The sequence below is a fragment of the Lithobates pipiens genome, unplaced genomic scaffold (assembly GCF_037356315.1).
Source record: "Lithobates pipiens isolate NorthernLeopardFrog02 unplaced genomic scaffold, aLitPip1_a1.2 Scaffold_19, whole genome shotgun sequence".
Classification (NCBI taxonomy): Eukaryota; Metazoa; Chordata; class Amphibia; order Anura; family Ranidae; genus Lithobates; species Lithobates pipiens.
The window spans coordinates 372,423,089-372,449,279 of NW_027507764.1; the positions used below are offsets into that span (position 1 = coordinate 372,423,089).

Consider the following 26,191-nt stretch of genomic DNA (forward strand, 5'->3'; position numbering starts at 1 on the left):
CAGGGAATGGCATCCTAGAAAGTATGTCATTAGCAGGATCTTGGCCTTTCTCCAGTCAGGCCTAGAAATGAATTTGGCCATAAGCACTATCAAGGTGCAGATTTCGGCCTTGTCAGTGTTTTTCCAGAAGCCACTTGCATCACATTCCCTTGTGCGGGCTTTCATCCAGGGGGCTATGCGGCTAAGGCCGCCAGTCAAACCTCCGGTATGGCCATGGGATCTGAATTTGGTTCTCTCAGCTTTGCAGGGGCAACCATTTGAACCTTTGCATCTGGCTTCATTAGTCCTTTTTGACAACAAAAAAAAAAAAAATGGTTTTCTTGGTAGCCATTTCCTCAGCTAGGAGAGTGTCAGAGCTAGCAGCTCTCTCCAGCAAGGAACTGTATCTAATTATTCATAAGGACAGGGTGGTAATGCGTCCCAACAGGTCCTTTCTGCCTAAGGTGATTTCGGGATTCCATTTGAATCAAGATGTAATCCTACCATCCTTTTTTCCGGACCCACAGTCCACAGAAGAAGAGTCTTTGCACACTTTGGATGTGGTAAGGGCAATCAGTATCTATCTTCAGGCAACTGCTCAGATAAGGAAAGCTGATTGCTTATTTATTTTGCCGGAAGGCCCTAGGAAGGGCCATGCGGCATCAAAATCCACTCTCTCAAGGTGGATTAGACAGATTATTTCTCAGGCCTATAGTGTTAAAGGGAAGATTCCTCCTTTTCAAGTGAAAGCGCGCTCAACTAGGGCTATAAGTGTTTCTTGGGCAGTGCATCACCAGGCCTCCCTGGCTCAGATTTGTAAGGCTGCAACTTGGTCATCAGTCCACACATTCACCAGATTCTATCAGGTGGATGTCAGAGGGCAAGAGGATATCGCCTTTGGGCGCAGTGTACTGCAGGCTGCAGTTTAGGTCCTCCAGTCCATGGAGGTCTATTATTATGATCTGTGTCTCCCTCCCCTCAATCTGAGCATTGCTATGGGACATCCCACTATGTAATGAAGCTCCTGTGTCCCGTGATGTATGATCAAGAAAATAGGATTTTTATATACAGATTACCTGTAAAATCCTTTTCTTGAGAGTACATCACAGGACACAGGGCTCCCGCCCCTCTTGGGTTTTACATGGTTTCCTATTGCTTGCTACAAAACTGAGGTGCCTCCCATATGGGAGGGGTTATATAGGGGAGGAATTCTCCTTAATTGGGGGTTAACCAGTGTCCAATCACCAGAGGTGCCTATATAACCCACTATGTAATGAAGCTCCTGTGTCCTGTGATGTACTCTCAAGAAAAGGATTTTACAGGTAAGCTGTATATAAAAATCCTATTTTTTTTAACAAGAGCCTGGAAGGGCTGAAGTAACCGAGAGAATCCAGTCTTGTGGATATCGCCAAGTAGGCTGAAAGATCCAGGTATCCTACAAGAGTTCTACAGCTTAGTTTCCTATGTCTTCTGCAACAACGTCGGTGATAAAGACTTTGTTCCTGAGTAAGCACCTTGCTGGCTGCTAGGCCTTGTTAGAGTGGGACTGTACAACCTGAGTGTTCATCCAGCTGCGCATGGCTATTCTCTGGATGCAGTCAAAGTAAGCAAGTTCCTTAACGTTTATAGACTTTGACGTTGAGAGTACCTGAATTCCTTTCCAACCCTCTGATCCCAAGTTAAAAGACTGTTCAATGGTTGAAATTTGCAAATAAAATCCATTCAATTGGATCTATTGTCAGTCTCAAGTTCCTGGGTCACCTACCATGGGACATCCCCTAGACGTGCAACAAGGAGAAGCGGAAGGTAATGGTAAGCCCAAAAATAACCAGCAGCTCCTTTGGGGGTTAGTGCTGCATGTGGGGGCTCGTAGTCCAGGATTTTACCGTTACCTCGCAAAAAGGAACTGTACACGTGGTAAAGCAAGGACAGAGGGTTGTGTTTTGTAACTGCGCCATCGGTGCTATCATTATTTGGACTCTTACTGAGGTGTGTAAACGGGGGAGGAGCCCTTGCCAAAAAGCCCATGAAGTTGCGTAACCTGAGCATCCCAGTGGGAGGAGTCTGAGTTGTTTTTTCCTGCACGAGGCACCGAGTGAGAGTGTGCTGTGGAAAGAGGAAAGACTGGTCGATACTTTCTTGGAGTTTGGAGAAAGTTTTACTGGAAAATGTACCCTGTTCCAGGAATGTAGCCTGCACCAGGACCCAGGATGCCTCTTGGAAGGGGTCCCCCAGGAATACAGTTGCCTGGTACCGTACTTACAGACACGGCCATTCGCCTGCTGCCACAGGGGCATTTCATTTTGTACACTACTGGACACATCGAGGGCCTGGGTATGCTGTGCGGGAAGTGCGACGGCCTGGTCGCCAACCCTGGGCCATTCTCCAGGTGCAAGAAGTGTGGAGAGTACACTTTCAAAGTGGAACAGTCATTCGCACTACCAAAGGCCTACCACGTGGACTGGACCACGGGCGTGACAATCGAGGAGTCGGCCATCTTCGCCCCTTCGGTAAAGCCTTCCACCACGGTAACACCTGTCGTTGCTGACATTCCAGAGAGAGATACCGCTACATTTGCTATTGAGACTGCTGAGGAAACCACTCTGGAGCAGATGGACACTGCTTCTACCACCGCTACGGAAATTACTATGCCTCCTTTGGAGAAAGTGAGGCACACAAAGTCTTCCTGGAGTCGGCAAAAAGTTCCGCCACGAGTCCGACAGGATCCAATCGGCGGAAAAAGGTTGCTTCAGAAAAGAGTCTGACTGTGAGTACACCTTTAGTTAACTATTTACTGGTAGAGGAATACAGAGATTCGGAATTAGAGTCTTTGTCAGATATGGAAGATGAGGACATTTTGGGGACACTGTCTCAGGAGTTGTTGTGGGCTGAAGGGATGATGTAGCCGCCACTTGTACAGATGTTTTGGACTGGCTATCTCTAACCTCAGGGGATGGAATGCCGAGTGCAGAAAATCCCATCACGGTAAATGTAACTCTCCCTAAACCCGTAAATTTGCCCACACTTAAAAGGGACTCTGCCACGTTAGTACATTGGTCCCTGAACTCCTGCATAGCACTTGGGGAAGGAAGTGCCCGTGCATTACCGAGACTTGCAAGGTCACAGAGACTCCTTCATAAGAGAGTGGTTAATGAGTATGGGTTGGAATTCCCCTATGTTCCAAGGGACATTATGGCTGTCATTGAAAAGAACTGTGAGGCCTGGTATGAGGACGATGTTTGGAGCTATTTAAAAGTACAAAAGCCACTCCGGAAAAAAGCCTTTTCACCGGAGCTTTATGAACGGTTTGTTGGATGTCTACAGCACTGGAGTTACGGTCGACACATCTATGAGGACAAAGTGGTGATCTGCAGATCTGATAAAGACAGTGAACTGTTCCCAAGCCAAGACTTTAAAATGTGCAAGGAGGGTTTTCTTGGTCTTTGCCTCTTTGAAATTTTTCTTCAAGTTACTGAACTTTGGGGTAGTTAGTCAGAGTCAGTCACACAGTGAATGGAACATCCACCGTGTCAAGAATACTTAAACTGTTTTTAGGTTAAAGACTGCACTTCAGCGACGCATATCACTAGGTGGCATGAGTCGGCGCAATTGGTACTGCCTTAGAAAAAATAATAATATGGTTTTAGAAATTTAAGAGATTTTACAGGTTAGAGAAGAGGAATCCACGGAGACTGGTGGAATCCTGCTTTCTAACAGTTAGGTGTAAATTACTGTACATATGTTCTTTTCTTTTTCAGGTTCCACTGGAGAGCATCTATCAAACCGCCGGAGAATGGGTGGGTTAGATAGGCAGGCTTGGGTGGTAATTGTAATGTAACTGCAATTCTGTATTGCTGCAGTTAGTTTTACTGTTGCTTTCCTTCCCTTTTTTCCCTCTCCCACCCCAATTCAGGTACTCTAATGTTTTTTTTTTATAGCAATAGTTGTTAGTTCTGGGTTTCTTTTTCCTGTCTTTCCCAGACGATAGGGACATGGTCTAAATAAGCAAGGAGAGTGTGTAGCGGCGGGCTCCCGAAGAGCACGCACTATGTTTTTCAAAGTTGAAACTTTACCCAAGCTACAGTTTGGTTTGGGTTTATTTGCCTAAATTAGACTTCTGTGTCAGTCTGACTGGACTGTGAGATGTTCAGCCTGGCCACAGGGGGCACTGTCTGTTGTGGCAGGCGTGGAACTATGGTCTGGTCAGGTGCTTAAGTTACTCTCTTTCGGAGCCAGGTCAGTGGCAGTGGCCCTCTCGCTGTGCCCTCTAGGAGAGGGTATTTAAGATACGGACGTCACGTGGTTCGGTATGAAGTGCTGATTACATGGTCCTGGTCCTCCTGACCAGCCCCCAGGAAGGCTATGACCTGGGGTGTGGTTCCACCCGACTTTGATGCCTCTGGGCTGGCTAGCCCAAGGCATGGAAACTAGGGGAGGATTCTGAGGTGGATGGGTTCCGTCTCCGGTCCAGGAGAGGCCCATTGAACTTCGAGCATTCCAGGGGAGGACTCTTTAAAAGAACACCATGTATGGGGGTTTTCTTAACAAGAGCCTAGAAGGGCTGAAGTAAAAGAAGGGTGCATAAAGAATATTTATTTTGAGCTGGCTTCACACCCCGAATAGAATTCTACAAAATATACAATGGGTTCCCCTTGGGGTTTTTAAGCAGCAATTAGAGACAATAATAGATAAAAATAAGATTTTTTTATTGATCCAAAAAGCATTGTAGCCACAATGATTTAAAATTCAAGCTCTGGTGTACATTATTAGAACAATTGGATAAATAGGAATGCATACAACATTTAGTACATAGTTCATATGATACGATTACAAAAAAATCTTCAAATTATTTCATAAAATTAAACCATTCAATGTAAAGCACCTTGCTACCCCAATGCATTTCGACCATCTAGGAATTACGGTCTTCTTCAGGGGGGGACAATACTGTAAAAGGGCGACTTTTATCACATTTCTGCGAAATATCAAAAGAAAAAAAGAGATCAAGATATATAAAGAGATTAATTTAGTGGTTGTTTTTTATATAGTTGACATGTAATATTTAGCATTTCCACCAATCTTTTACACTTCAACCAAAGACTTTTATTATGATGTGTTAAAAGGAATTATGTTTTCTCCGTGAGGGTGATTCTGGGTTTGCGCGCATGCGTGGACGATCGCCCTGTTTGTACGGGGTGGTCTGTATTGCGCATGCGTGCGCGCATGGCGAGACGTCGCGCTAGTTGCATCGGAGGCGACGGTAGTTCCGGGACAGTGATTGCCTTCTGGAACGCAGAGGAGATGACAGGCGAGTCGGTGAGCCGGCTCAGGTGTCCCGGGGTGGGGGGGGAGAAATGTGGGCTGGATTAGGCGCACCAATGAGGAGGAGAAAACACATGAATACAATCAGCAATCAAGTAAGTGGTAGAAATGAAGCGCACATACCAGGATTCCTTTAGTTGAACCCTGGGGCACCATAAGACAAGATTATACGGACAGGTATGGCAATGTTTTGGAAGTTCAATATCATTATCAACAATTTCTCTCTTTGGATATGCTCTCTTAATGCATAACATTTTTTTTAATAATTGACTGGAACGTTTTGTTTTTATTTAAACGTCCTTACTTTATTTAGTTGCAGTTCCTTTTGTACTACTGCGGGTTTTGTTATATAACACCCGCAGCAGAGAACCAAAGCACACTTTACTGACCATCCCTCAAGTTTAGCAAGCACAGCTAACAGGTAAAGTAATAATTTGTTCACAATTTCAAAATCCAACCTCTCTTTGATGAGAACACTTGCGTTTACACATTTCTATTGCATTAGACTTCACACCATTAACATCGGGCACCCTGTTTTGTTTTTTAATAATTTCAAACATTACTATATTAATTCACATTAATTGTGGCACACTTGACTAATAAGTTTACTATATGCACTGTTTATTCATTTTCAATTCATTCAGCCAGGTGCGCTGCACTTTTTTCATCACGAGACCTTGAGTTTCTTCACCTTTTTTTTCCCGCTTTTTTTAGAAAAGTAATTAATTAATAACCATAATAATGTTTTTGACCAATGGATGATTACAAATACCTATAATTTTAAGGATATGAGGCATTAAATGAGATTACGTAATATATTCAGTTTGACATATAGATTTACATCTACCGTTTCATACAGAGAAAATGTTGAATATGTGATATTCATAAGTAATTTTGATATATTACTACTTTAAGGTGCGGCCACCCATTGGGCGACACTGATCTCCCCTCTGTTTCCCCTGAGAAAACTCCAAAACACTGTCATCTCCTGTAAGCCTGTGACTTCATATACCCTTGTTGAACCTCCCCCCCTTTTTCCTCCCCCCCCCAATTGCAGTAGGTGGGATGAGTGGGAGTGGGAGGAAATATTACGGTGGCAAACCCAGAATCACCCTCAGGGAAAAAACATAATCCCTTTTAACACGTCAGAATAAAAGTCTCTGGTTGAAGTGTAAACGATTGGTGGAAATGCTAAATATTACATGTCAACTATATAAATAACAACCACTAAATGAATCTCTTTATATATCTTGATCTCTTTTTTCTTTTGATATTTCGCAGAAATGTGATAAAAGTCGCCCTTTTACAGTATTGTCCCCCCTAAAAACCACTAAATGAATCTCTTTATATATCTTGATCTCTTTTTTCTTTTGATATTTCGCAGAAATGTGATAAAAGTCGCCCTTTTACAGTATTGTCCCCCCCTGAAGAAGAACGTAATTCCTAGATGGTCGAAATGCATTGGGGTAGCAGGATGCTTTGCATTGAATGGTTTAATTTTATGAAATAATTTGAAGATTTTTTTGTAATTGTTTCATATGAACTATGTACTAAATGTTGTATGTATTTCTATTTATCCAATTGTTCTAATAATGTACATCAGAGCTTGAATTTTAAATCATTGTGGCTACAATGCTTTTTGGATCAATAAAAAAATCTTATTTTTATCTATTATTGTCTCTCATTGCTGCTTAAAAACCCCAAGGGGAACCCATTGTATATTTTGTAGAAGGGCTTAAGTAACCAAGAGAATCCGGTCTTGTGGATATCGCCAAGTAGGCTGAAAGATCCAGGTATCCTACAAGTGTTCTACAGCTTAGTTTCCTATGTGTTCAGCAACAACTTCGGTGATAAAGACTTTGTTCCTGTGTAAGTACCTTGCTGGCTGCTAGGCCTTGTTAGAGAGGGACTGTCCAACCTGAGTGTTCATCCAGCTGAGAATGGCTATTCTCTGGATGCAGTCAAAGTAATCAAGTTCCTTAACATTTATAGACTTTGACATTGAGAGTACCTGAATACCTTTCCAACACTCTGTTCCCAAGTTAAAATGACTGTTCAATGGTTGAAGTTTGCAAATAAAATCCATTCAATTGGATCTATTGTTAGTCTCAAGTTACTTGGTCACCTATCACGGGACATCCCCTAGATGTGCAACAAGGAGAAGCAGAAGGTAATGGTAAGCCCACAAATAACTAGCAGCTCCTTCGGGGGTTAGTGCTACATAAATGAATTAAATATAAATTAAATATATTCATAATTACAATATCCGGTGGCAACAGCACTTGAAAGACCCACATTAAAGAAAAAGACAGACTTCTCCTTGCTCCTCATCTGGGATCTCCAACCCTACTCCAGTCCTCTTGAAAACCTGCACTGAGAGGAATGATGGCAATCTGCTAGCAGTACACCACCATCTGATTTTAGCAGGCAAATTTCCCTACCCCAGTTGCTAAATCGTAAAAAGAAATTTGGTCCCAGCCATCCACATGCTCGAAGTCTGAATGCTAGCTTGAATGCCAGCTTGGCCAAATTGCTAGCACTGCAACTACTGCCTTTTCAGCTGGTAGGCTATGCCCCCTTTCATGAAATAGTAGAATGTGCTGTACCTCAGTTGCAAGTTCCAAAACGCCATTTCTTTTCACGAAAGTCTATTCCAGCTCTCTACCAGCATGTGAAAGGCAATGTTTTTGTCTTGTTGGACAGGTTGGAAAGCAGACTCATGGTCTAGCAGGCATGCCCTCAACATACATTGGGGTGCTTTGGGTCGGTGACGTCACAAGGGGCGGTAATGAAAAAGATATTTACCGCAACCAGCTGACTATACTGATTGTGGACCACATCCCCGATACATAGAGTAAAAGCAGGTTCCTCAGATTGGGACTTTAAAAGGACCACAATCAGTATTTAGTAAAAATATACAAATTTATTGAACATTGATAGCAATCAATGACATCAGAGTGGAAATAAAAACAACAAACACATATATTAGGAGCAGAAATGGAAACAACTGAAAAGAAAGCCCAAAAACTGTCAGACATAATGTTCAATACGTTTAAAAAAATTAAATGCAGATTTTCTTCAGGGACAGAGGGCTTACAAGTTCCAAATCTGTAGCTTATATCCCAAGTGTTAGTGTTCCACCCATATCAAGAGAGATCAAACTCAATAATAAAAAGAGAGATATGTCTGTCAGAGCCACGCACAGGCATCAGACCAAGAACATAGCGACAGCCAGTGATCAACATAGGACAGAGTAGTCCCACTGAAGAAAGGCCAATAGCCTAGATGTTTCACTGTGGTATATATTCACAGTAACTCTAGAGGAGATGTACAGTAATTATCCCCCAAGAACACAGATCAGGTCGGTGTAGGATGGAATCTGTGTCTTGGATACAGGCATTCGAACCATCACAGGCTATGAGCTAGTTCAGGGATCTACCTGATGGCTAGAGAAGCCCTATTGATTTAATATCTAAGATGGAATAGTTGAGCTGTTTGCGTCTGCCGGGTGGAACGTTCCACCTGGAAGCTGAAGAGAGAAACAATAGGACTTTTCTTGCCAGGATTAGTGGGACAGCCTTCCCAGATTGAGGTCCAGGTTTCTTCCAATGAGGCAAATGTGTACTCTTATGCCACGTACACACGCCTGGACTTTCCGGCAGAATAGATACGAAGGAATCATTCCGTCGGATAGTCCGATCGTGTGTGGGAAAATCCGATTGTTTTTCTTTAAAAAAATTCCAACGGACCTAGAAATAGAACATGTATCAAATCTGTCCGACGGACTCAATTCCTATCGGGAAAACCGTTCGTCTGAATGCTGGTCCAGCAGATCAAATACGATGCAAGGGCAGCTATTGGCTACTGGCTATTGACCTTCCTTTTCTAGTCCCGTCGTATGTCATCACATTCAAAACTAACAGACTTTAGTCCGTTCGTGTGTGGGCAAGTCCATTCGTTCGGAAGTCTGTTGTAACTCTGTCAAAAGTCTGTCGGGGAGGCCGTCAGACCTTTTCTGCCGGAAAGTCTGGTTGTGTGTACGCGGCCATAACTGCCACTAACATCCTTTTTGAAGTTGTCCAAAGGTTCAGAAAAGATCCATTTGCCATCAAAAGGCATGCACATCAAGCATTTACTTGTATTGCTGTTCTACAGACCAGTATTTTAGCCAGACAGGAGACTCATTCCAGAAATAATATGTACAATAGCTACCAACCTGTTTATGCAATAGTATAGATATTCAAGGCAAACGTTGTAGGTTGTCCTCTACAGATAAATGGTCAGTAAAAATAGTAGCCTGATGTTTCAAAAAATTCTTATGGCATGTTAAGTGTTTTATTAAGGCAAAATACAGCTGGATCTACAGTGGGGATGGCCAACCACGTAATAAAACCCTTACTAAACAGATATTGAGCAGTAAAATGTTTTGGAAAAGTTAATAAGTTATCTGGATTTTGCTGTTCTCCATGCAGAAAGGTTTTGACCTTTTAAGGATCCCAAACTAGTAACAGCACTAATCTCAACCATGGGTCTTTCCAGTTTTTAGCAGACGTGCGATGTGTCAATAATAACTGATATGCTACCATCTGCTTGCAGCTCCCCTTTTGGCTTCACTGCCGGTTCCGTACTGCGCATGTGTGAAGCGCACTGCACTTTATAATTGGCCCAGTGGCGGGGGGAAGGAGGAAAGGGGCTGAATTTCTGGGAGATTGGGCCGCAGGGTTTTATTACGTGGATGGCCATCCTCACCGTAGATCCAGCTGTATCTTGCCTTAATAAAACACTTAACATGCCATACGAATTTTTTGAAACATCAAGCTACTATTTTTACTTACCTGAGCCCTATCTCAATCCAGATGTTGCACGAGAGGCTAGGCTGTTCGGGACTTTCCCTCCTCATTGGCTGAGACATTGGCTCCCGCTGCTGTTAATCAAAGTCAGTGAAATTATATAGAATGTCCTGTGTGCCTCCACTAATAAAATCTCTCCTTTACCTTCTTACTATCACTTACTTTACCCTCAACAACGTAAGATATTCTTAACCACTTAAGGACCGCCGTATTGCCATTGTACGTCATCGCAATGGCACAGGCAGGCACAAGCACGTACATGTACGTGCCTGCCTTCCAGCGGGTGGGGGGTCCGATCTGACCCCCTCCCGCTGGATACGGCAGTCCGGTTCACTGCAGGAGCGATCCGTGATGAGGGGATGGCCGTTGGTTTCTGGCCACCCCCTCTCGATCGCTCCTGGCCAATGAGAAGCTTCCTCCCACTGTGTATTGTATACACAGGAAGGAGGAAGTGATGTCATTCTCCTCGGGGCGGTCTTTTTGACCGGACTACGAGGAGAAGACAGAAAGTAAGTGTGCACCAACACTACACTGACATGTAGGTACACACCGGCACACAAACCCCCCCCGATCCCCCCCCCCGATCCCCCCCCGATCGCCCTCCGATCCCCCCCTCACCCCCCCCCCCCCCCCCCGTCACAGTGTCACTGATTGCAGTGATCATTTATTTACTTATCACTGCATTCAGTGTCAGTTGTAAAAGTAAAAACTGTCAGGGCAGTTAGTGTTAGGTCCAGGGTAGCCCCCTATCACCCCCCAATAAAGGTTTAACCCCCTGATTGCCCCTAGAGTTAACCCTTTCACCCCCTTTTGCCAGTGTCACTAAGCAATAATTTTTCTGATCGCTGCATTAGTGTCACTGATGTCGCTAGGTAGCTAGTTATTTTTTTAGGTTCACCGCCAGGTTTTTATAGCGCTAGGTACCCCGATATACTACCCAATAATGGTTTTAACCCCCTGATTGCCCCTAGTTAACCCTTTCACCCCCTTTTGCCAGTGTCACTAAGCGATCATTTTTCTGATCGCTGCATTAGTGTCGCTAGTGTCGCTAGGTAGCTAGTTTTTTTTTTAGGTTCCCCGCCAGGTTTTTATAGCGCTAGGTACCCCGATATACTACCCAATAATGGTTTTAACCCCCTGATTGCCCCTAGTTAACCCTTTCACCAGCGATCATAGTATAAGTGTCACTGGTGACGCTGGTTAGCCAGTTAGTTATTTAGGTTCCCCGTCAGGTTTTTATATAGCGCCAGGGACCCCCATATACTACCTAATAAAAATTTGAACCCCCTTATTGCCCCTAGTTAACCCTTTCACCAGTGATCACCGTATAAGTGTTATGGGTGACTCTGGTTAGTTTTCTTTTTATAGCATCAGGGCACCCACCATTTATTACCCAATAAAGGTTTAACCCCCTGATCACCCGGCGGGTGATATCAATTAGGTTTTAGGGTCAGGGTCTGCGTCGCCCCAGGCAGCGCTAGGTTAGTGCCAGTACCGCTAACACCCACACGCAAAGCATAAACCTCCCGTAGTGGTATAGAATCTGAACAGATCAATATCTGATCTGATCAGATCTATACTAGCGTCCCCAGCAGTTTAGGGTTCCAAAAAAACGCATTGTTAGCGGGATCAGCCCAGATACCTGCTAGCACCTGCGTTTTGCCCCTCCGCCCAGCCCACCCACGTGCAGTATCGATCGATCACTGTCACTTACAAAACACTAAACACATAACTGCAGCGATCGCAGAGTCAGGCCTGATCCCTGCGATCGCTAACAGTTTTTTGGTAGCATTTTATATTTAAATCCGGAAGGCAGTGCTTGGATTTCGGGGTCCCGTACGTGGCTAGGCTCCCAAAAAGTCCCCCACATGTGGTATTCCCGTACTCGGGAGAAGCAGCAGAATTTATTTTGGGGTGTAATTTGACTTATGCCCATAGCATGTGTGAGCAATATATCATTTAGTGACAACTTTGTGCAAAAAAAAAAAATTGTAAAATTCCTGCAACTTGTGGCAAAATATAAAATATTTCATGGACTCAACATGCCTCTCAGTAAATAGCTTGGGGTGTCTACTTTCCAAAATGGGGTCATTTGGGGGGGGTTTTGTGTTATTTTGGCATTTTATGGCCTTCGAAACTGTGATAGGTAGTGAGGAGTGAAATCAAAAATTTGCACCCTTAGAAACTCTGAAGGCAGTGATTGGTTTTCGGGGTGCCGTACGCAGCTAGACTCCCAAAAAGTCCCACATATGTGGTATCCTCGTACTCAGGAGAAGCAGCAGAATATATTTTGGGGTGCAATTCCACATATAACTATGGCATGTGTGAGCAATATATCATTTAGTGACAACTTTTTGTAAACTTTTTTTTTTTTTTTGTGTCATTATTCAATCACTTGGGACAAAAAAAAATATTCAATGGGCTCAGCATGCCTCTCCACAACTTCCTTGGGGTGTCTACTTTCCAAAATGGGGTCATTTGGGGGGGGGGTTTGTACTGCCCTGCCATTTTAGCACCTCAAGAAATGAGATAGGCAGTCGTAAATTAAAAGCTGTGTAAATTCCAGAAAATGTACTCTAGTTTGTAGACGCTATAACTTTTGCGCAAACCAATAAATATACGCTTATTGACATTTTTTTACCAAAGACATGTGGCTGAATAAATTTTGCCCTAAATGTTTGACTAAAATTGAGCTTATTCGATTTTTCTTATAACAAAAAGTAGAAAATATAATTTTTTCTCAAAATTTTCTGTCTTTTTCCATTTATATCGCAAAAAATAAAAATCGCACAGGCAATCAAATACCATCAAAAGAAAGCTCTGTTTGTGGCAAGAAAAGGACGCAAATTTCGTTTGGGTACAACATTGCATGACCGCGCAATTACCAGTTAAAGCAGTGCAGTGCGAAATTGGTCCTTAGGGTGTTTATTGGTCCGGGGCTGAAGTGGTTAATTAACCTCTTACTCACTTACTTAAATCTCATCACTCCTGGGCATTCTTCCAAAATACCCACCTGTCAAATCAACCCCCATCCACCTAACACATACATTTTACAACCTGCAAAAAATACCATTCCGATACCCTTCCAAGAGTTACCAAAACACATTGAACATGTCCAAACAAATTATGCACTTTCCAAGCAGAATCAAGCACTTATAACAACAATTCTACACACAAAATACCTGCAAGAAAGAAAAGAAATATACTTACTCTCTCTTCGCAACTACCTGTGTATAAACAAGGAAAATTTACTTTATTCTAATTTTAATTGCTCATTTTGAAACATCATATAACACAGTGAAACACGGCTACCTTACCTCAACAACCATGTTTCACACAACACATTATATATTACATTACGCGATAGACAAGAAAAAGCAAGATCAGCAAAAGTTTGTGGGTCTCCGTAGTAACCCGCCCTATCAACCCTTTTTTTTTTTTTCCTCCTTCCCTAAAGGAGCCTAATATTAGGTTTTTAAACAAAATCCCACCAAGGACACAGGCTTCTCATAAGCCACAGGCCTCTCATAAGCCTCAGGCTTCTCAAAAGCCACTTCTAAGGCATAGTCCGTATCCCTTCTTAATTAAAATTTACACGACCAAGGTTCTATCAACGCCAAGGCAAAACTAAGGCAACAAACAATTATTTGTTTACTCACCCAAGAAAGCCCGAAGCCTGACTTCCAACCTTGTCAAGTCCTAAATTCAAATTTCCGCAGTGCCTCCATTAACTGTAGTGGTTCTACAGTTATTCCCGGTAACATATGGACTAGCCATAGGGTTGATACTGCAAGACACTCTTAGAGACCCCCAGTACTGGGAGACACTTTCAATAAACAGAATGCTACAACAGCTTGGTTCAAAGAAAATGTCTGATATGTATTTGGGTGGGACCAGCTTATATACGGAACATCTTATCCAATCATAATTGGGAAAAGGGGTGTGTTAGTGGGAGGGTATATGAATATCATTAATAATGAAACAGTTTATTATCATAATGTTATACACGCCTATAATGTAAATAACCTTTGAGACATAGCTATCACAAGGTTACTAGGATGAAAATACCATCTGGTGATGACTAATACTTGGTTTCCCGTCCCGAGTCTGTGTACCCCAATAAGAGGAAGGCTGGAGATACTACAACTTATTTATACATTATAGACTGCTCACAAAACACTTATGCAAGCAAATTTATGCATGCTATTGTGACACATAGCTCAATACTAAACTAGAAAGTGAAGTTTCAAAATATATTCTCAAAACTAAGTTAAAAGCATATTGCCCCATAGCCAGAACAAGATGGAGTCACTATTGTTCGGTTATATTACTACAATAATAATGTATAAAATATATGATGAAAAATATATAAAATAACAAGTGCTTAATAGCCAAATAATAAAGTGACAATGTGCATTCATATAGTGATGAAAATTATTAAAGCAAATATTATTATTACTGGAATTATAAAAAGTGCTTAAAGCAGTTCTCCACCCTAAAGTGGAAGTTCCACTAATCTGATCCCCCCCCCCTCCGGTGCCACAATCGGCACCTTTCGGGGGGAGGGGGGTGCAGTTACCTGGATAATCCAGGTATCTGCACCCACTTCCGGGACAGACCACTGCAGACCGCCTCAGATGCCCCCCCCCCCCCCCCCCCCGTTGTGTTCTGGAAAACACACATGATGAATATAGATAAATACATTTTTTTGCTGACATTTTTTTTATGCACATTTCAATATTAATTGACAGTTTTGGTGAACTTTTAGCTACCGTATGTTGGATTTTGCATATTATTTTAATCATTATTTTCTCCAAAATTTATTTTCGATGTTATTCTGGTTAGCGTCACATCCTTTGCTATATATTCAATTTATCTGTGGGTTTGTGTTAACCTGTTTGATGTTGGCAGCTTCTCACTACTGCGGTTGATCAAAAATAGGTGTGCACATTAGTTGTTTATTTTAAAATATATAATGAAGAGCCAGGCTTTGGGCAGGTGACAGGGGGACACCAGGGGGTAGAGGGGAGCTGGAAAATAAAAGATCACCAGGGGGCCCATGGAATGAAGAGGCTTTTGTGGGAAGAAGGGGTCCTAAGGAATGAAGATTTGAGATGTAGAGGCCCTGTCAGAAGGACCCTATAGAATGAGGGGGGCCCTCAAAGAAGGACCCTATGGATTGTAGGGGTTGTATGGTATGTAAGGGGCCTAGAAGAAGGACCCTATAGAATGAAGGGGGCCCAATGGGAAAAATTGGTGTTATGGTTTCTGCATCAGTCTTGATGATATCAGAAGACCTTAGAGCATGGGGGGGAGAAGACTCTGAGGACCTGTCTAACAGGATGGAGGATCAAGTAAGCAAATCTTCCTTTTTCATGGTGCCTGGACCTAAACAAGCCCTTACAGTGTGGGCGCAATTTTATTGTCGCATGACAAACTTATCTTTGAAGCAAAGCCCTCCAGTAGTGCACTCTCACTGCTGCCGGGGGCTTCCCCCTTCACCTGGTCTTGCTTCTGGGTTTGCATACTCCTGCTATGTGGCTAGCCGGGCCGTGATGACATCACTCTCGTGCAAGTGTGCAGCATACTGTTTTTGTGCGTGTTTGCAAAATTGGAGTGGGCCGGTCTGGATGAAGTCCAGGGCCAAATTTTTGTCCCAGTCCAGCCCTGACCGGGGGTTAGCTGATCCATGAGTGTATGACATAAGGAGAAGGACACAGATGATTCATGTATAAGGCTTTATTTAAGCTTCCATCTGGTAAGCGCATCCACTTCTCAGTGACGGGCACTTGTTTGCTGTTTAGTGTGGACTCACCGTGGTGTCCTGGAAAGAATTGCGGTAGAGGACTTTATATTATAAACCTTGTTTGCTCCTTTCATTTTAGGTTGATGAACTGTAACCTATGATGTTATCCCATTCATTTATTTGTATTTAACGTGATTTATATTAATTTATTCACATTTACTCATTATTAATATCTGTGAAGGTAGTAGACAGGGGTTGCGGCGCAGCTTTTGAAATCTTTTTTTCCAGTCTATTTGAGTGTGTGTATCCCACTTAGAGCTGTGGCCTTTATTTTAGATTATTTTGTGTTTGTTTCACCTGAGCGCAGTTTATTTCCAATTCCATTTTTATTTTTAGAATTTTGAAAACTTTGAAATTTTGAAAAAAAGTTTTTCTTTGTTTCTGTGACAAAACTTTTCTCCCTCACTGATGAGCACCGATGAGGCTGCACTGACAGGCGCTGATGAGGCACTGCTGATTGGTACTTATGAGGTGGCACTGATGGGCACTGATGATGAAGCACTTTCATGCAGCACTGATGGGCACTGATGGGTGGCACTGATGGGCACTCATAGGTGGCACTAATGGGCAATTATAGACAGCACTGATGGACACTAATTGGTGGCACTGACCAGCAGCACTGATCAGGGGGCACTGGCAGGCATCATTGATGGGCACAGAGTGCCATCCTAATGGGCACTGATTGGCACCCCTGGTGGACCCACCTGGTGATCTCAAGTGGACATCCCCGGTGGTCTGAAGTGGGCATCCTCGAAGGGTCTGCACTGATAATCAATGCGCTGATTATCAGCACAGACCCTTCCTTTTTTAGGAGAGCATCCAATCGGCTCTCCTCTACTCGCGCATGTCAGTGCGAGTGGAGGAAAAGCCAATAAATGACTCTTCCTGTTTACACTGTGATCAGCTGTGATTGGACACAGCTTATTACATGGTAAAGAGCTTACGTCATTGGCTCTTTAGCTAGATCGAGGATATGGGGCTTATCCGGCTGGACATCATGTGATGCCCCAGTCAGGATAATGAAACCACTTTCTGCCCGTAATTTTGCTATATATGGCAGGAAGTAGTTAAATATATCCTTTAACTAATAATCCAGATGAACTCCCTAATTCCTTGACCAGGCCATTTTTTGTGATACTGCACTGCGTTGTTTTACCTGACAATTGTGCAGTCGTGCAACACTTTACACGAATAAAATTGATGTCCTTTTTTTCCCACAAATAGAGATTTCTTTTTGTGGTTTTTAATCACCTCCGCGTTTTTATTTTTTTTGCACAATTAACAGTAAAAGAAAAAATATATTTTTCACTTTCTGTTATAATACACATCCAATAATTTTTTTTTTTAATCAAATTTCTTCATCAATTTAGGCCAATATGTTTTGCTACATGTTTTTGGTAAAAAAAATCCCAATAAGTTTATATTGATTTGTTTGTTATAGCGTCTACAAACTATTGTTTTTACTAGTAATGGCGGCGATCAACAATTTTTAGCGGGACAAATCTGACAAAATTACACTTTTTAGAGACCAGTGACACCAATACAGTGACCGGTGCTAAAAAAAATACACTTTCACTGTATAAATGACACTGGCAGGGAATGGGTTAACATTAGGGCAGATCAAAGGGTTAAGTGTGCACTTAGGGAGTGCTTTATAACTGTGGGAGGAATGCTGTGACTGGAGGAAAACAGAGATCCATGTTTCTGCTTAGCATTTTCCTCCCTCACAGAATGGCTGTCTGCCTTGCTTACATAGGCAGACCACCTTTGTGCCTCTCTTGTAAAGGAACGCAGGTGGCCGCCACTCCCGCTGTGCCCAATCACAGTAGGAGTGGGGCTTTGGCGGCATGTGCGCGTGCCCCAGAGCCGAGGAGAGAAATCACGTACAGGTACGTGATTTTGTGCTTAAGGGCCGCCCTGCTGCAGTATATGTATATAAGAAAGAGATGGGTCGAACTATGGGTGGGCTAAAATCCCAAATGGTAGTAGGAAAAGGAAGGGTTCCCTTTTATGGGACTTTTAAGGCCTTGGGGATTGTAAGTACAGTCATCCTGGATGCTACATAATCATAGTAAAGAGTAGAAAAATAGAAAAAAGTATGAAAAAAATATAATTGTATTATACAGGAATAAAAAATATTATCAAACTACATGTAAACATAATACGTTGCTGTGCAAATGCACGTCACATGCAAATGCACGTCAAAGGACACAACAAGACTGTATACTATTTTTTTTTACTCTTTTCTCATGATTATGTAGTATCCATGGTGACTGTACTTATAATCACCGGGGGCCTTAAAAGTCCCGTTAGGGGGAACCCTTCCTTTTCCCAGTACATGTACATAGAGTACATAGAGCAGTACTTAAGCAGTTAAAAGAAGCTAATATAGGGAGGCGTGGCTGGCCACAGAGCATGATGGCCGCTTAATCCACCAGCTCTGCTCAGCCTCTGGACATCCAGCAACCCTCCGCCTTCTACAGCGGCTTTTGCCCCCTCTCTCCTGCACCAGAGGGGAGCTGACACTTGCGGCAAATGAATGGTATGTCCAGAATGAGAAACAAATACCCCCACAATTCCCATTTCACACACACAGCCATGCAGCAATGCTAAAATGGCATCAATGCAGCACTTCCTCCTCTCCCCTCCTCAAGATCTGATGCAGATTCACAGCATACCGCTGGCAACCAGGAGGATATGGAGAGCACGGAGCCCGCATCAGCTCTTCCACAAGGCTCACCTGCTGACAGAGGTAAGAGAGCTGCTCAATACCCTGTGCTCTCTCCCTCTAAAGCTCCTTCATATAAGAAGCAGCACTGGGATAACCCTGACAATCCACCTAATGGGAGAATGACACTGACTCCCTTTCTGCACACCCTGCCAGTGACCAGCCTGCTTCAGAATACACACTGAAGCTAATGCTCCTTTCCTTACAAAAAGATCTCCGTAATGAACTCTGCTTAACTTCTCTACATTAAAATGGACCATGTGGAAGAGCGCACAGACAACCTTGAAAAAAATGATTCCTCAAAGCAGCTTATAATGAAGTTGCAGAGGTCCTGGACCACCACACTGAAGAAATCCGTTATCTACGGGCAAAAGTGGCTGACCTGTAAGATCATTCCAGAAGGAACAATATGAAATTCAGAGGCATTCCAAACACCATCAAACCTCATGAATTGCTTCAATATTTACAAAAATTATTCCTCAAACTCCTGCCCCAGCTAAAACAAGCTGACATCATTATAGAGTCTATAATATAGACCGTGCTCATGGGATCACCAAGCCTAACTACCTCCCTACATCTATTCGATGAGATGTGCTGGCATGCATTCACTTTTTTCACATAAAAGAGCAAATTATGGCCGCAGCCCACTCTGCCTCCACATTACCAGATCCCTGTTCCTCAGTCTCTCTCTTCACAGATATATCTGTTGCCACAGCTCAGGAACCCAGGGAGTTTGCACAAATCACAGTGGTTCTCAGAGATAAAAATGTCACCTATAAATGGGGCTTCCCCACCAAATTGGCAGTGACCTACCAAAACCAACAAACCAACATCTCAACACAAGAAGATGGCATCAAAAGGCTGCTAAACTGGGGCCTCCTCACCTCCACCGGATCCTAAACCACAGCGCATTTACAAGAGAAGCCAAGAGCGTGAATACTCAAAATATAGTTCTTCGTATTGTTACGTACCTTGTAGAATAGTCTGACGTGTAGGAGGAGACCTCTCTTACAGCCCTGGCTCAAGAGCCACTGGAGTGGGAAGAGCAGACTCAAGAGCGCAGTGAGGTAGGAGTGCCTGTTGTGGTGCAGGTGCAGATGGGAGGACGATGAGCCACCATGAAGGTCTAGATGCAGATGTCAGTGAAGGCAGGTGCAGGTCAGTGACCTGGAAGCTGGCAGCTGCAGACTGGAGCAGAGTCAGACACAGGTAATAAGACAGAACTTGAAATGACAGATTGGAGCAGAGTGAGACAGGCCGGGTCAAACATAGGAAGTCAGGCAGGTAGGGCTGTAGCAGGATCAGATAAACAGGCAGAGATTGGCAACAAGATGTCAGTAGGAAGTCCAAGTAGCAGGGTCAAGCAAGGCAAGGTCAGAGTTGGAGAGATCAGCAAGTCAGACAGAACCGAGTCACTACAGGTAATCTGAAGATAGGTGAGGTGCTGAGGTTTCAGGAATCACTAGCTGCAGATCAAACAGCACTGCACTTGTGCAGCTGCTGTCCTTTTAAAGGCCTATTGGCGCCAAACGGTGTCTAATGTGCACGTACACGTGCACCCAGGTGGGTCCGGCACGCACTATTGCTCGCACGCCACTGCCTGACTGGTATCTGTGTTCACATGTGCACACACATGTACCTCCATCTTGTCACAGCGGATTCTTGACACTAACCAAGATTGCTACCCTTGCTCCTAACCATGCCTCCGGTCGCTCAGGTGTTGGCATAGCACTCTGACTGCGTTCTCTGTTACAAAGATACAATGTCCCAGATGAGTGACACTCCAAGTGCACTTTCAGTTTTCTTTTTGTATCACTATCTTCTTACCCCCGGAGAAAGATAATAGGGTGCTAGGCATCCTAACATAAGTCAAAATTCTCATTTGTTTTACATTTTGTTGTATCTGTTACTGTCCTTTTTATTTACCTACTGCTGCGTTACGTGCAAGCAAAAGTTACCACTGTTATTTGCACACATATTATTGCTGTTTAACTGTATGGTTATAGAAGGTGTTGTCTACCCCATTTCTTTCTGATTGTTTTGATTACTTCCTAGCATGTCGATCATTATTACATCCTTAAATGCAAAGATTCTAAACTCCCCTTTTAAAAGAAACCTATCAAGGAAAGAGGCCCTTAAGCACAATACAGGCCTGATATGTGTTCAAGAAAACCACTTTCCCTCCCGTAAGCCCACCAGCTGTTCACATAAGCAATTCCCACATTGCTTTTTTGCTAACTCCCCTAAAAACTAAATCTGGGGACTTAATTGCCATTCCAATCTTTCAAATTGCTTCACTCTGAGGTTGACCCCAATGGTAGATACTTCATCTTAAATGCATGCATTAATAACCGTGTAATGACCATTGTTAACGTATTTGCCCCAAACATTAACCAATGACAGTTTTATAAAACTGTAATGGAGAAATTAGAACCTTTCCTACAATCTGCCCTTGTCATTTATGGGGACTTCAACCAAATAGTAGATCCACTACTGGATTACTCCAACCCCACCCATAAACAATCCACTGCTCTCTCTTCTCTTTTTTTTTTTAAATTAATTTTTATTGAAGAAGAGAAGCATGTACAATAGCATATCAATCAATACATAAACCAATACCGGGGGCAGTGTTATTACATCGATAGTTACTATGGATCAGAGCAATCTGCTGCCCACGAGGGTCTAGCCACCAGAGGTATAAAACACTGCTGCTGAAACGCACAACCTCCGCGGAAGTACAAATACACCCCTCTCTTCCATTATTAAAGAGAGAATACAATAGACAGAGATAGAGAAAGAGTAAAGAAAGGGAAAAAAGGGAGAAAGAGATATATAGAAATAAGGGGGGATGGGGGAGGGGGGGGGAAGGAAGGCAGGTCCACCTCTGGTAAACAACTCCAAAATGACAGTAGAAACCATAAGAGCAAGAGTTATGATCACATCACACGGGTTGAGACATTATGGCTGCATAACTAGCGGAATATTTAAAGGCAACCCAACAGGCCCAGATCTTCGTCGCCAGCTCAGGTTTACCCCGTAGGGAGAGAGTCATGTCCTCCATGTAATAGGTGGTATCCACGTTGAGTAACCAACGTCGGAGCGTGGGGATCTTCCTCAGTTTCCAGAACTGTGGGATGAGGGTTTTGGCGGCATTTAGAAGGTGTGGTGTAATCGACCTTTTATAAGGGCCCGTTGGCTTCCCCGTGCAGTGGAACAGAACATACCACGGGTCGTTAGGGACTTCCCAACCCTGGATCTCTTTAATCCAATATAGAATCGCCAGCCAGAATGGGCGGATCCTCGGGCAGTACCACCAAATATGAGCATGAGTGGCTTCCTCTCTACACTCCCGCCAACACAGTGGGGAGGACTGAGGAGAAAACCTGTGTAATACAACAGGCGTGTAGTGCCATCTGGTCAAAAGTTTATACGCCATTTCTGATGCTTTAGAGAATCCGGAGGATGTATGAGCCAGAGTTAAAATTTGTAATTTCTGGGACGGTGAGAGATCCATATGCAGTTCCCTTTCCCAGTACCGTAGGAATGTGGGAGTACCAGTAGAAGTGAGGGACAGCAGTGCTTGATAAAAGTACGAAACCGGCCTCTCAGTCGGGCTAGGGTCGGCAAATGCGGTTTCCACAGGTGTAAGCTCAGCCAATGAGCGCAAGGGTTTTGGGAGCAAGCGAATAAAGTTCAACAGCTGATGATGTTTCCAGCGGTCCATATAGGATATGGGGGAATCACCCATGATGGAAGAAAGTGACAAAACGCCGGAGGGGCCGGCGAATTGATGTAGGTAGACTATGTTGCCCAGCCACCACGGATGAATCTGAGGGTCCATGTTACCCGGTGGGAAAAAATTATGACCCACCAAGGGCATCAGGGGGGAGTTATACAACCATCCATGCGTCCTACAGATAGAGTCCCATACCATCAAGGATGAGTGCGTTAGCGGTGACGTGGTAGGCAAAAGAGTCCGGAATTTCCTCGGGATCCACATCAGTGTGGAAGGTTCAGCGCCACATAGGTCCATTTCTAAATTCACCCAGAGTTTCGTGTCTTTGCAATATTTCAAATCAGAAAGCCTAGTCAGCACAATGGATCTATAATAAAGTTTAAAGTCTGGCACTGCTAAGCCACCCTTACATTTAGGGCGGGTGAGGAGAGATCTAGGTAGTCTGGGCCTTTTCCTATTCCATATATAACGATGTACCAAAGATGTCAAGATTGTAAAAAATCCCACCGGTATCCCAAACGGGACCATCTGAAGCATGAAGAGCACCCTAGGCAGCAAATTCATCTTAACCAGCCCAATTCTGCCCAACCAGGAATGTCGTAGCTGGGACCATTTCTGAATATCAGACCTAAGTGTGTTAAGCAGGGGTAGAAAGTTAGCGCGGAAAAGAGACGATAGGGAGGGCGTAAGCTGGATGCCTAAATATTTCATGGAGCTCTGCTGCCACGTAAAGGGATAGTTCCGTTTCAGGTGAGACACCTGTCTGGCAGGGACAGAGATGTTTAACAGTTCCGATTTGGACATATTAATTTTAAAATTCGAGACCGAGCCATAGGCCGAAAACTCAGACATAAGATTGGGGAGGGTGATCAATGGTTGTTGTACATAAAACAATATATCATCAGCGTAAGCCGCGTATTTGTGTTCCGTCTTACCTATTGATATGCCATGTATACTCGGGTTTTGCCTGACAAGGGAGAGACTCTCTTCTCTTTTACTTTTGGAGGACCTCTATGACCCTCAACCGGTCCAAGAGGCTAAGGTTGATATTGTTCTTTGGTCTGACCACGCTCCAGTTTCTTTGAAATTATTCCCCTCTCCAAAGGCTAAGAAAAGTAATATGTGGAGACCTCTCTTCTCCTGCATACACAGTCTAGAACTTGCCAACAAAGCACAACCATCACTACTGATGATGAGTTGTGTTTAGCGAAACGCACACTTAGTGAACATCTCCACAGAAATTACGATCTATCATTTAATAGACTTTGTCTACACTTCTACACACAGAACAACAAACTGGGAGTTTGTCTCGCTAGACAGCTCAAACGCCTAATCCACTCCAAAATCCCATACCTCACTTCCCCCTCCGGTACCCGCCTCACCAACCCCAAGGATATAGCTAACCAATTTAGTTCCTTTTATGCCAACCTATACAATCTCTCCACCTTAGGCAATGTCCCATCTCCTTCTCCAGAAGATATGACATGTTTTCTAGAACACATACAGCTACCATCGGCTTCACCAGAACAACTCCAAACTCTTTCAGCCCATTTTTCCCCAACTAGAAATCCAACAAGCTATTACTTCCCTTCCATTACACAAAGCACCCGGCCCTGATTTATTCAACAATGAATACTATAAAAAAAATTGCTGAACTACTCACCCCACACCTCTGCCATTACCTCAGCTCAGAATCCCTAGCTGCCACCATCACCACAATTCCAAAGCCTGGCAAACCACCCGATGACCCTGCCAGCTATAGACCCATCTATCTTTTGGACACAGACACCAAAATTTAAGCTAAACTCCTCTGGCTAACATAGTTTGGTCCATCCTGACAAAGTGGGATTTGAGACTGCAGACAAACGTCAGGCGGTACTCAACATTTCATAGATCTACTTCAGTGGGTCGACCATCACCATCGCCTTCTCTGTTCATTTCACTTGATGCAGAGAAGGCATTTGATAGGGTGGATTGGAACTTTAAGTCGTCTTGATAAAATTTGGCTTTTTGGGTCCCATACATAAAGCCATAATGGCTCTCTACTTAATTCACAGCGCGAGAGTTGTAACTACAGGTATCCTATCTGACCCCTTCCATATAATTAATGGGACCCGGCAAGGCTGCACTCTCTCCCCCTTAATTTTTACGCTAATTATGGAACCACTCGCTCACGCCATACACACAAATCCTCTTATTTCTGGCATTCAAGTAGTAGAATCTACCCACAAGATCTATGCCCATGATGTAATCATCTCCCTTACCAACCCAGCTGAATCCCTCTTTCACCTCCATCACACCCTAGACCTCTTTAGCAAAGCTTCACTTTACAAAATCAATTACACTAAATCCTGCATTTTGGGTGTTCCCATTGACCCAAACACTGAACACAATATCAATATCAACACCTCCTTCTCGTGGGCCCCTTATTCTACCCTATCTTACCTAGGTATTCAACTGGTTACTCCCACCTCTCTTTTGGAGTTGGAAATGAGATGCAGTTGGAAATGAGATGTGAAAAGTTAAGATCCCCATGAAGAAGTCACATGACGTAACGCGTAGGGAGTGGCCATAGGACGAACCGGAAGTAGAGTAAGACGGGCGGAAGTCGCCATTACACCCTCTTCCTGATTGTGTTTGTTTTTTGCAATTAAAATGTGAGAGTCTTTACTGCTTCTTAATAAATCTACCTGCCGTTTTTTAAACTACTACACTATGGAAGTCTCCTGTTTTTCTCTCTCCCCCTCCTCTCTCTTATTTTGAGCCATACATTGTGGAATAGAAGTGAAGATCCATATTACCTATTCTATAAGCTGGGACTGGCCCTCTAGTGGCGGAATTGTATCACTACATCCCTCCTTTGGATTTCCTGATGGCTATTATTTATGAATGAAATAAGAGAATCCTGGAGTTTGTTTGATTTGCTTATTCACTTCGTTTGAAGGTGAGAGTTCTGGGAGCCTTGAGTAGCGGACATTCTATCATTATTCTATCATTGATCCCTTCTCCATTTTTTATATTTTTATCCGTGCTGTTTTATGGACTATATTTTTCCCGGCATTATATGTATGCACATATTTATATTAGTTTGAATTTGTGTATTTTATTTGAGTGGCACGATTTGCGCAGGACCCACCCCTCTACACCCTACTTTAATGTCTCGGGGCTGGCTAGCCTGAGGCAAGGAAACTAAGGAAGGATTCTGAGGTGGTTGGGTGCCGTCTTCAGGAGAGACCCAGTATACTTCCAGCATTCCAGGGGAGGACTCTTCAGAAGAACACCACGTACGGGTTGGTTTTCTTAGCAAGAGCCTGGAAGGGCTGAAGTAACCGAGAGAATTCGGTCTTGTGGATATCACCAAGATGGCTGAGAGATCCAGGTATCCTGCAAGTGTTCTCAAGCTTAGTTTTCCTACGTGTTCTACAACAACGTCTGTGGCAGAGACATTATTTTGTACATTTCTACAACAACGTCTGTGGCAGAGACTTGTTCCTGAGTAAGCACCAAGTTGGCTGCTAGGCCTTGTGAGAGAAGGACTGTCCAACCTGAGTGATCATCCAGTTGCGAATGGCTATTCTCTGGATGCAGTCAAAGTAAGCAAGTTCTTTAACGTTTTCCTGACTTTGACACTAAGAGTACCTGAACCCTCTTCCCAACCCTCTGATCCCAAGTTGAAAGACTGTTCAATTGTCTGAATTTTGCAAATAAAATCCATTCAAGTGGATCTATTGTCAGTCTCAAGTTACTGGGCCATCTACCACGGGACATCCCCT

The 26,191-nt window shown here is 43.5% G+C and overlaps 1 protein-coding gene across 3 annotated transcripts in view; it reads right to left on the reverse strand.

Moving 5' to 3' along the window:
* Window positions 1-26,191, reverse strand: part of LOC143996967 (cytidine monophosphate-N-acetylneuraminic acid hydroxylase-like) — a 399,676-nt gene that overhangs the window by 357,897 nt on the left and 15,588 nt on the right. Inside the window, exon 1 of one of the 3 annotated variants that reach the window (XM_077492298.1) lies at window positions 13,359-13,371. The exons of the other annotated variants lie outside the window; for them this stretch is intronic. The gene's annotated coding sequence lies outside the window, so the exon portion shown is untranslated. Of the gene's footprint in view, window positions 1-13,358; window positions 13,372-26,191 lie in introns of those variants that run through there. 3 annotated transcript variants of the gene reach the window in all.